This window comes from Gavia stellata, chromosome 27 (genome assembly GCF_030936135.1).
Source record: "Gavia stellata isolate bGavSte3 chromosome 27, bGavSte3.hap2, whole genome shotgun sequence".
Lineage (NCBI taxonomy): Eukaryota > Metazoa > Chordata > Aves > Gaviiformes > Gaviidae > Gavia > Gavia stellata.
In genome coordinates this window covers 110,699-122,409 of record NC_082620.1, presented here as the reverse complement: position 1 = coordinate 122,409, position 11,711 = coordinate 110,699, and positions in this window count along the sequence as shown.

The following is an 11,711-nucleotide window of genomic DNA, read 5'->3' as shown; positions in this document are numbered from 1 at the left end:
CGCCTGGGACAGCTTCTGACATGGTGAACTTAATTTTTTGGATGCCATAACTCTCCTCTCCAGATCTGTCCATCTCAGAGACTGTCTCCTGCCTCTTTGCCACACCTGCTAAACCAGGGTCCCTCGTGTTGCTGTCTGTGCTGGAAATCCTACATGTTCACTGCAGAGAGAGAGTGTTTTTTCAGCATTTATTGACTGCACTTGCCCAGGCCAAGCATTTGATGTTCAGGCTTTTGCAGGGCAGTCCACTCCTAAAATGGAGAAATGCATGAGAGTTGCATGAAGCCTCAACAGTGCTCAACAGTGGGCAGTATGAGAGGCTGGAGCCCCTACTTAGGAATTTCACAGAATCACAGAATCATTAAGGTTGGAAAAGACCTGTAAGATCATCAAGTCCAACCATCAACCCAACACCACCATGCCCATTAAACCATGTCCCACAATGCCTCGTCTACACATTTTTTTAACACCTCCAGTGATGGTGACTCCACCACCTCCCAGGGCAGCCTGTTCCAATGCTTCAGCACTCTCTCAGGAAAGAAATTTTTTCTAATATCCAGCCTAACCTCCCCTGGCGCAACTTGAGGCCATTTCCTCTTGTCCTGTCGCTAGTCACTTGGGAGAAGAGACCAACACCCACCTCACCACCACCCCCTCTCAGGTAGCTGTAGAGAGCAATAAGGTCTCCCCTCAGCCTCCTCTTCTCCAGACTGAACAAACCCAGCTCCCTCAGCCGCTCCTCATCAGACTTGTGCTCCAGACCAGCTCCGTCGCCCTTCTCTGGACACCCTCCAGCACTTCAGTGTCCTTCTTGGAGTGAGGGGCCCAAAACTGAACACAGGATTCGAGGTGCGGCTTCACCAGCGCCGAGTACAGGGGCATGATCACCTCCCTAGTCCTGCTGGCCACACTATTTCTGATACAGGCCAGGATGCCGTTGGCCTTCTTGGCCACCTGGGCACACTGCTGGCTCAACTTCAGCCAGCTGTTGACCAACAAACACCCCCAGGTCCTTTTCTGCCGGGCAGCTTTCCAGCCACTCGTCCCCAAGCCTGTAGTGTTGCCTGGGGTTGTTGTGACCCAAGCACACTTGGCCTTGTTGAACCTCATACAATTGGCCTGGGCCCATCGATCCAGCCTGTCCAGATCCCTCTGCAGAGCCTTCCTACCCTCTTGGTGTCATCTGCAAACTTACTGAGGGAGCACTCGATCCCCTCATCCAGATCATCGATACATTAAACAAGAGCGGCCCCAAAACCGAGCCCTGGGGGACACCAGCCGCCAACTGGATTTCGCTCCATTCATCACGACTTTCTGGGCTTGGCCGTCCAGCCAGTTTTTTACCCAATGAAGAGTGCACCTGTCTAAGCCACGAGCCTCCAGTTTCTCCAGGAGAATACTGTGGGGCACAGTGTCGAAGGCTTTACTAAAATCCAGGTAGACAACATCGACAGCTTTTCCCTCATCCATGAGGCTTTTTAATTTCACTTACGTTGCTTTTGACTGGCAAATCCAAAGGTGAAAATTGGACTTGACAGTTCAAGACCTTGCCACTGCTGTCCTCAGGGGTACTTGCCACCCTTCCCAGCAGGCACTGTGAGACATGCAGAACCACAGGCCCCTCTTCCTTGTCTTCTTGGGACCAACTAAGAGATTTTTAAGTTTGAGACCATCCCATTAAGTACTATGGCCAGTCATAGGGTACCACTCAGATGTCTGCTATAAATGTCTACCTTAAAGCATGGAAATGGTGCCCTTGTTCCCTTGGGTTTGCTTATTTGATCTCTGCTGGCTGCTAACAGAGCTTTGGGTGACAAGGGCATGTGGAAACAACTAGGTGCAGGTATCTGGATGAAACTACATGGAGTCTTCTCCATTGACCCCATTCTTCTCAGCCATCACCATCAGCTGGTCTATTGGGAAAGCAAAGGGAAGAGGTTACCACTGGAGTATTAGCTCCTGTAGGAGCAGAAGTGACCACAGACAAGACCACAGCCAAATGGAGATGGTTCCGAGCAGCACTGTTCCGGGCTGTCTCATCTCAGGTGGGATGTCAGCCCTGCTTCTCCTAGAGGTCTGCTGGATACTGTGGAAATAAGACAGCAGATTTAACATCAAAACACAGGGGATAAAGACAAGTCAGTCCTCTTTGATTCACACGGTCATGATTTACTCTATTTGTGCTCCATGCAGGTCACTGAGCACCTGACACCACAAGCCTGCTCCAGCTCTGGGCTCATTCCCAGCCGTCATCCTGCTCCTTTTCCCCAGTGAGGCATCCCTGCCCTCATGTTTACCCACCATCAGACATAATTTTGTCCAACAGTCAATCCCTAACCCGGCTGCTAGTCTCTACAGTGAGTCAGGGGAGCACAGAGAAAGGCTTTTCACCAGCTCCTCAGAGGCGGGTTTGTACCACTGTGGGCCACAGTGATGTCTGGGACACGACCCTCTTCACATTTACAAGCAGTGACAATATCCTCCTGATCTGGCTGGCGATTCTCCAGGGCAAGGCTGAACCGGCACAGGCACATGGCACATGAGGAGTTAATAAAAACTGCTGGATTAAAATCATTACATTGTCACTGAAAAACCCTGCTGTTAGCCACAGGGAAGGACCTCGTCTGCAGCTCCCTTACAATAAAATGAAGGGTAATTTCATCCAGTCACCTGCTGCTGACCTATTTAAAGTACCCGGAGGCAGGGCAGAGCAGGTCGCTGCTGGTTCAGCCCACAGCAGCCAGGGTCAGGCTGCAGGTGAGGCATTCTGGTGCCACCTCTTTGGGGAATGGGGTGCCCACACCTTCTTCTTAGCCTGGAGAGCGCAAGCAGGCAAGATGGTGCTGCTGGCAGCATCGCTCTGCCTCTGCACCTGGTCAGGCTCTGTGCCCTGGGTGTGCTGCTTGGCAGAGGCTGGGGTGCCCTGCGAGTGACGGGGCTGCACGAGCTTGGACACCACCAGCTGTACCCAGCCTCAGGGAGGTTGCTCCCCAGCGCAGAGAGCCCAGCCTGAGCACCCAGGCTTTGGGGAGCCCTGCGCATCCTTCCTCAGTACGTGCCCAAATCCCCCAATGCTCCTTTGGGCTGGGGAAGGGGAAGCTTCCCTGGATTAGCAGTCACTGGATCTGGAGCTTTTCAAGCTGTGCTTTTAAGACTTGAATAAACTCTTCTTACTTGCAGTGACTTGGTTTGCACAACCATGGAAATTGGCTGTAGCGGTTAACTGTACACTGGTATCTATTTGGCTTGAAAGTCAGTCTTGGAGGCATTCAGATACCAGCTCCAGCATCCTGTAATATGCTACAGGATATTGCTTTGTTGAGAAGGGGTGCATAGCTGCTGTGAAACCCCTCCCTGGGGTCACACGGGTACCTAGCAGGAATTGCCTGGCTGGGTTAGGTGGGTCTTCATGGAAACATAGAGCTCAAGCATTCTGTCCACTCTACAGAGGATATACAAGGATATTAAAAGGTTATTATGACTCTTATAATATTCAGTGTTTCCCAGATCTTGGATTTCCGTGATGACTATGGGAGAAATGCTGCTTTCATTAAAAAATTTGGAAAGCTTTTGCAGCCCTATTGGCACAGAAAAAAGGCAGGTGATGCAAATTTCAGAGCTCCAAAAGCCAGCTGCAGAGAGAAACACTCTTAGAAACTTCATATTTCTAAGCCAGTCATGCTTCTCCAAGCTGCGTATTTCTGAGGACATGCAGTGCTATCGGTCTTGGTGAGTGCAGGTGGCCACAGGCGTCAGGCATTGTTGCTGTGCATCCTGTCCTCTCTGCTGGAGCTGGTGCACCCCAGGACAAGTGTTGCACGAAGCTGCTTCCACAGTCAGCTCTCCCCCATCTACACACCACCCAGTCCTGCACAGGGCGTCACAGACACACTAACACTCAAGCGTGCAAGTTCCCCCTGTGCCAGGCCCAGCCTGCAGGATGACAGTGCTTTCACTGGGTAGAGTTGTACTCGGGAAAAAGAATGACCCAGGGGTGTTGTGATTTCCCTGGTGATGAAGACGGTTGGTTGGATAGTGTACGCTGGATAATTCATCTAGCCAGTACCTTCTTTGCTGGTTGCTCTCAGCCCTCTCTGGGGTTGCTGCTTATCCATGCACACCTTCAGTTCAGGCTGCCAAATCTCTGCCACCCTGTAGCCTCTCTAAACCCTTTCTCTCCACCCAAGCAAGCTGATATTCCAATTTTACCAGCCCTCTCCATAGCTCCAAACTATTCTGATTTCTCTCCCCATTGGTGACAGGGTGGGGGAAGGTGGCACAAGGGAGGCACGGAAGGATAGTAATGGGGTGGTCCTGGGCATGTACAGGGTGAGACCACTACCTATCATAAGGGCATCTGGGACCTATAGCTTTAACTCATTCTGGCTGGAGCTGGTCAGGGTATTCATCTTACCTAGCTCAGTCTTATCATGTCTGAGGAAGCTAAAAAAACTCCACTGGCCATGTCAGGGGTGACGGAGCTGCTGCGTGGGTACAAATCGATGGGGAAAGGAATTTATCTGTGAGAGCCGGTGGCATGGAAATCATGGGGACAGGGTTGAACAGAGTTGCAGCAGGGGTCCCTGCAGTACGGGAGAATGGTCTTGTGTCTGTCTTGTGGAGAGGGAAGTTGTCAGCTTGGACTTACTGGGGACGGAAAAATAGCCTTAGTGCCTGATGAGGCCCAGAGCCCCTCAGGGTGCCTCAAAGCATCTTTGTCATTGTCATGCATGCTGCCTGCCCATCACTGCCTGCCTGCATGAGGATGGTGCAAAAGAGCTGTACATGATCTTTCCAGCTTTTTCTGTCCTTGCCTTGAACACGCCCTTCTGTCATTGAAGGCTAGCTTAATACTGGGCTGTATTAACACAAGCATAGCTGGCAAGTCAAAGGAAGTGATTCTCCCCGTTTACTTGACACTCATGAGGGCACATCTGGAATACCAGGTCCACTTTTAAGACACCCTGGTATGGGAGAGATGTTTATGAATCATAATGGGTCCAGAGGAGAGTCACTGAGATGGTTGGAGCTGGAGCACAGGACATACGAGGGGACATGAGAGTTGGGTTTGGTCTGACAGAAGGAGAGGAGGCTGAGGGGGATCTAATAGAATCTTCCACTGCCTGAAAGGGCTGGAGAAAGGACAGAGCCAGACTCAGGTGCACAAAGGATAGCAGCAACGGGCACATGTTGCCGTACGATCGGGCATACAGGAAAATTGCTTCAACGTGGAAGTGGACAAGAACTGAAACAGGGTCCCAAAAGTCTCTGTTGGAAATCAGGTGAAATGAGTCCTACCCTTGAAATCGGGTTTCCTGTTGTTTCTTGTAAGGAAGATTAGCACCTTTCAATTTTCAAAATGCCTACAGAATTCCCATATCTTCACTTGACTCCGTGAAAAAAAAAAAAAGCAGTATTTCGAGATGTTAAAAATTTCACTGCCAGGCCAGGCTGTGTCTTTTTAACATACTTGTGATTGTGTGTATTTTTCTGCCTTACCTGCGAAGGCAAATCATCATTTCTAAGGGACTTTGCTAGAGGCAAGAGGTGGATTACTAGAGCTGTGTCCTTCATTTAGGAATAATAACCATTAAACTCCTTGTTGCTATGGGGCTGCAATTTCCAGAGGCGATACCCATTATCAGAGAACTGGCTGCTGGCAAGCAGTTAATGAGAGAGCTTTGAAACAGCTCAGTAAAAATCCAGCTTCCCTGCAGACTTCTGAGATGTGTATGAAAGAAGAAAGGGAGCCAAAGCTGGATCCAGCTGTGATCTGCACAGACGTGGGGTGGTGGCGGCCTCTCTATTGCTCCATGGACTGAGGGAAGCCCCTTTCAGACCCAGCACAGGAGGCTTTTTACAGAGCTTTAAGGGCTCTGCTGGCCTGTGGCAGGTCAGGGCTATCTGCCCTGAGTCCAGACCCCCCTCCCTGTGGCCTGAGCCAACACCAGCATCCCGCTGAGCCAAGAAAATACAAAGGTGTCTTTAAGCCATGAGAGAGCACACATGAGAGCCGGGGCATGGAGTGTTGAAGGAGTTCTTACATCACAGAGTCATTCTTCTGCTGGCACTGGTCTCTTCACTGTGTCTTCCCAGCAGCAGAGAGGATCTGGGAGAGCAGCAAATCCATCTAGATGCAGCTGCTGTCTGGATGGAGGAGCTGCACAACCACACACCAACCCAGCATCTCTTGGCAGCACAAAAGCATCTCACAAGACTGCAAAAGGGAAGTGAGGGAAGTGCCGTGGTCCTCTTGTTCCTCTCCACTGAACTAAAGCTGCATTAGATATAGCAAAAATCCCTGCACAGAGGCATATGGTCAGGCCTAATCCTCAGGGACAAACAGTTTCTCTGAGGCCCAAGGCAGCTGGATGAAATAAGTCATCACACTTTCAGCTTTACTGTTTTTCTTCCTTTCTGTTTGTGTTGTGCAAGCACTGATGGGAATTCACATTCATTCTTCCCTTTCTGACATGAGAAAGTTACACTCTTCGCTGGGTAAAAAACTGGCTGGATGGCTGAGCCCAGAGAGTTGTGGTGAATGGGGTAAAATCCAGCTGGCGGCCGGTCACAAGCGGAGTCCCCCAGGGCTCAGTTTTGGGACCGGTCTTGTTTAATGTCTTTGTTGATGATCTGGATGAGGGGATAGAGTGCACCCTCAGCAAGTTTGCAGACGACACCAAGTTGGGAGGCAGTGTTGATCTGCTTGAGGGTAGGAAGGCTCTGCAGAGGGATCTGGACAGGCTGGATCGATGGGCTGAGGCCAACCGGATGAAGTTCAATAAGGCCAAGTGCCGGGTTCTACACTTTGGCCACTACAACCCCAGGCAACGCTACAGGCTTGGGGACGAGTGGCTGGAAAGGTCCCCCGCAGAAAAGGACCTGGGGGTGTTGATTGACAGCCGGCTGAATATGAGCCAGCAGTGTGCCCAGGTGGCCAAGAAGGCCAACGGCATCCTGGCTTGTATCAGAAATGGTGTGGCCAGCAGGAGTAGGGAGGTGATCATGCCCCTGTACTCGGCACTGGTGAGGCCGCACCTCGAATACTGTGTTCAGTTTTGGGCCCCTCACTACAAGAAAGACATTGAGGTGCTGGAGTGTGTCCAGAGAAGGGCGACGAAGCTGGTGAGGGGTCTGGAGCACAAGTCTGATGAGGAGCGGCTGAGGGAGCTGGGGTTGTTCAGTCTTGAGAAGAGGAGGCTGAGGGGAGACCTTATCGCTCTCTACAACTACCTGAAAGGAGGTTGCAGAGAGGTGGGTGTCGGTCTCTTTTCCCAAGTGACTAGTGACAGGACTAGAGGAAATGGCCTCAAGTTGTGCCAGGGGAGGTTCAGGCTAGCTATTAGGAAAAAGTTCTTTACTGAAAGAGTAGTGAAACATTGGAATAGGCTGCCCAGGGAGGTGGTAGAGTCACCCTCCCTGGAGGTATTCAAGGAGCGTGTGGATGTGGCATTGTGGGATGTAGCTTGATGGACATGGTGCTGTGTGGTGTTGGGTGGGTTGGGTTTTGGTTTTTTTGTTTGTTTGTTTTTGGTTTTGTTTTTTTTTTAGGTTGGACTTGATGATCTTACAGGTCTTTTCCAACCTTAGTGATTCTGTGATTCTGTGACTGAGGAAGAAGAGAGGAAACCTGAAACATCAGGGCTCTGCTGCTCCCTGGCAGAGCCTGGAGGGATGCCCAGGCTGTGACAGGCACTGCCACCATTACTGAATGCCTCTGAGCATCTCCCTCTCACACAAGGTCCTATTAACAGTGCAAACACACTGTGCATCATGGATCCCATGCCAGCAGTCGTCCTTCGGTTGCATGAAATTCTCCCTGAAGCAGGCATGCTGAAGATCCCTGCTTGGGATGCTGAACTTTTTTATATAATTGGATTTGCAAAGTCTAAATGCAGTGTAGTTCAGTGCAGCTTTGGATAGAGAAGACAATGGGATGTGTCAGATTGCCATGGTTATGCTCCAGAAAGTGGAGGGAATTTCGCAGTGTTTAAAAAAACAATTTCAGCATCAGCAGATCTAAAACATAAGAGAAATGAATGACACTTCAAGGCCGGGAGTAACAGTTTCTGGCTTTTCATTTATTTTCTAGAATCAGCCTCTAGCATGGTGTTTTCATGCTGTAACCAAGAAGGTTAGAAATACAGGTTTTCATTGAAATGGTGGGTACTAATCACATGACTCTAGGACCTACAGATAGAGGTAACTGTCAAAAATTTCATAATACACAGTAGGCAGTCTGTAGTTTTTCAGTGGCAGAAAGATTGGACTGCCTCATGCGTGTTAACGACCTGCAGATATTCAGTAAGGTTGTGGCATCTAGGACATGTACATTTGCTGTCTGTGTACTGTTCCAGGAGCAGGATATTTTTGCATCAACCTGCTCGCAAATTGAGGAAGAAAAAAAATGCATTTTCTGTAAATGTATTGAATAAATCATATGTATCGAAAGGAGTTTAGTCTTTTTCAGGAGCAAGAATGCTGGCTGCTTCCTGAGCGATGGGGAGCCAGGAGCAGAGGGCAATAACATGGCCAGCAGGGCAGGGACCTCACCAGCCAGGACCTAGCCCTGCAGTACCCAAGTGAGGTGAGCAGAGCAGCACCAGACATCATGGCCAGGTTCAATCAAGAGTCTCCATCATCAGGGGAGCTGGTGTTGATGAGGCAGGCCCAATGTCAATCCCTATGACAGGGTAAAGATCAGTGGAGTCCACGGCCAGGCATGGGAATGGGCACAGCTGCATTGGGGACCAGCAGTCTTACAATATATCTCAGGCAAGGACTAAAGACTCAGGTCTTGAGCTTAAATGCAGCCCTTTGGGCTAAAAGGCAGGCATGTAGGTGGAGGCTCCAGGTGGGGCTGGTCCGGGCTGTTAATGCTCTCAGGGCCCTGACAAATCCTCATGGAATGTAATGTAGCATATCCCATACTGTAGCATGGAGCAGCATTCTCCATTTCTATGGACTTTTGTTTGATTTTATCACAAATCCGTTGGCAAACAGTTTTTCAATAACTTCCCAAATCCTGGGGTCATGGGATCATGACATGTTAAACAAAAGAGTAAAAACAGTGTGCCTCTGTACTACTTATTTTGGAGAAACCTTTGAAAACATGCCCTGGCTGTCTCCAATATCAAATATTACTTCTGAGGCTTCTGACTCTTGGTTTGTGAATTCCTGAGTTGGGCAATGCCAGCAAATGGCAATGCTGGCCACACCCTCCATCGCCATCTGAGCCCGCACCGTTGCTAGCATGCCTGAATACAGGAACATGCAGCCGGAGCCCATTTGGCACTCTGCTCTATCTTTTGACTTTCAAAACTCAGTTCAGCCATACAAAACTATCAAGAAAATGAACCAGCTGGTAATGGGACACAAAGGCTGACAATGGTGCCCAGTAGGACACAAAGGACACCCAGTGGGACAACAGAGTCCCTGGCTGAGCTCTGCAATGTGGGACTGTGGAAGGGGGAAAATCCCCCTTCACCCCCACGCTGGTTCAAAGGCTGGCGCTGAGAGGAGGGCAATTAGAGCTGCCAACTGCTTTTCCTGCTGCAGTTTCCCCTTTGTCACTGCTAAAAGACTGACAGCCCCATAATGAGATGACAGTGTGGCTGAGCCCATGTCCCTAAAATGTGCTCACTGCTCTCCCTGGCAGACAGAAGGTGCCTGGACCATTCATTCAAGATCCTGCCTCAGTTAATTTTCTAATTCCTTCTTTCTCTTTAAGCTACTCATACATCAGGACCTTATTCATCCACTCAGGCTGTTTCATTTGAGATTGTGGAAGTATTTTGGGTAAAATTTCACCCAGACAGCTTCTGTTGATTTTGAATCATCAGATGCATAGAGCAGGAAAAAAGGCATTCCCACAGTGGGATAGGGTCTGTTTAAGCCCGAGCTTCTGTGTGCATTTCACTGCCATACTTCACAGAGACAGGATTATTCACCGCTTAGTCACTGGGCCTCTTTACTTTGTAGATAAAGGAATAGCTCAGAGGTGCTTTTTCTCGCAGTCTAGGAGCCAGCACACCTCTGAGCACAAAAATTCCCATCAGTTCCTGCTAGCTAGCAAAACCAAACCTTGCCCAGTTCTCTGTATACGGATCTGCTCCGAACCAGTGGCCTGGGCAGCAGCTGGGACCTTCCTGAAGATCTCTAGGTGCTTCTTTTTTTCCTGTCTGTGGTGAGAAAATGGCAGGAATACCCTTCAAGGCAGAGATCTTGCAGAACAGTACTGGGAAAAAGTCATATGGGAGAGCTTTTCCTTTTGCACATGTGGTGAGTTAGCCTTGGCTAACAGCAAAACTTCCCACCCAGCTGCCCACTCATTCTCCTCCCTCAGCAGGAAATGGGGAGAAAATAGGAAAAAAACAGGAGTGAGAAAGCTCATGGGTTGAGATAAAGACAGGAAAGTCACTTACCAATTACTGTTGCAGGCAAGACACAATTTTGGGAAAAGTAACCTCATCTATTGCCTATTAAAATATAATGTAATTACAAATTTGAGTAGTGGGAAACAAAAAGACAAACACTGAACCAACACCTTTCCTTGCCCCCCTTTCCCAGACTCAATTTCACTCCTTCACTCCAGACTCCCCTACCCACCCCTCCGCCCAAAAGTGGTGCAGGCGGGATTGGGGGCAAGGGGTCAAGGTCAGTGCAAAGTGGTTTGTCTCTGCTGCCCCTTCCTCCTCACCTTTCCTGTGCTCCAGCATGGGATCCCCACAGGCTGCAGTCCTTCGAGAAAATCTCCTGCAGTGTTGGTTCTTCATGGGCTGCATTTTCTTCGGGAATATCCATTTGCCCTGGAGTGGTTCCCCCATGGGCTGTTGTATGAATATCTGCTCCGGCATGGTCCCTTCCACAGACTGCAGGGAATATGAGTCCTCCATGGGCTGCAGAGAATATCTGCACCACCATGGAGCACCTCCTCCTCCTCCTCTGTCCTTGCTGTTCCTCTTTTGTTTCTCACTTTATTCCTTCCTCTTCCCTCCATCTGGTGTTTTCTGCCCGTTCTTAAAAATATATTTTCACAGAGGCATCACCAGCTTCACTGACGGGCTCAGCTTTGGGCTGTGGTGGGTCTGTTACAGAGCTGACCGGAACCAGCACAAGGCAGCCCTTGACTTCTCCCCAGAGGCCACATCTGCAACCTCCCACTACCAAATCCTTTCTGTGTATACCTCATACGGTATGGCAAGCTATGTCCCCCAAATTCAGCTAGGGAAATGGGGATGGGAGGAGCTCAAGAAGGAGGAGGAGATTGAAATTCTGGAATAACAAAATGCATGGGGTGCTCAGTAGTATGCTGCAGCTGGGAAGGGGTTGTGCGTGTGGATGATATCTCATGCCACTGATTTCCAGTGTCTCTGGATTAGCCCCATTAGTGCCAATGACAAAGATTGTCTCTTTGCAGGGCTGGCGAACTAATTTAGCTGCAGAGAGCCTGCCGGGCGTTCTGGCTCACGGCTCCAGGAACAGCCTGCCCCATGCAAAGTGCCTGTGATTGTAGCGGTGCATGGCTGGCTCCAAACAAGCCGGAAGCAGAGAGGGATGCAGCCAGACTGTCTGCCGTGGCAGTCCAGGACATGCACAGGTCTTTGCATCGATCTGCAGCTGAGGGGGTACAGAAGTCTAAAAAGCCCTCAGACAGCTGTCTGTTTTGGTCATTCCCTATCCTGCTGGGCTCCTGGGTGCTTTCAGGTCAA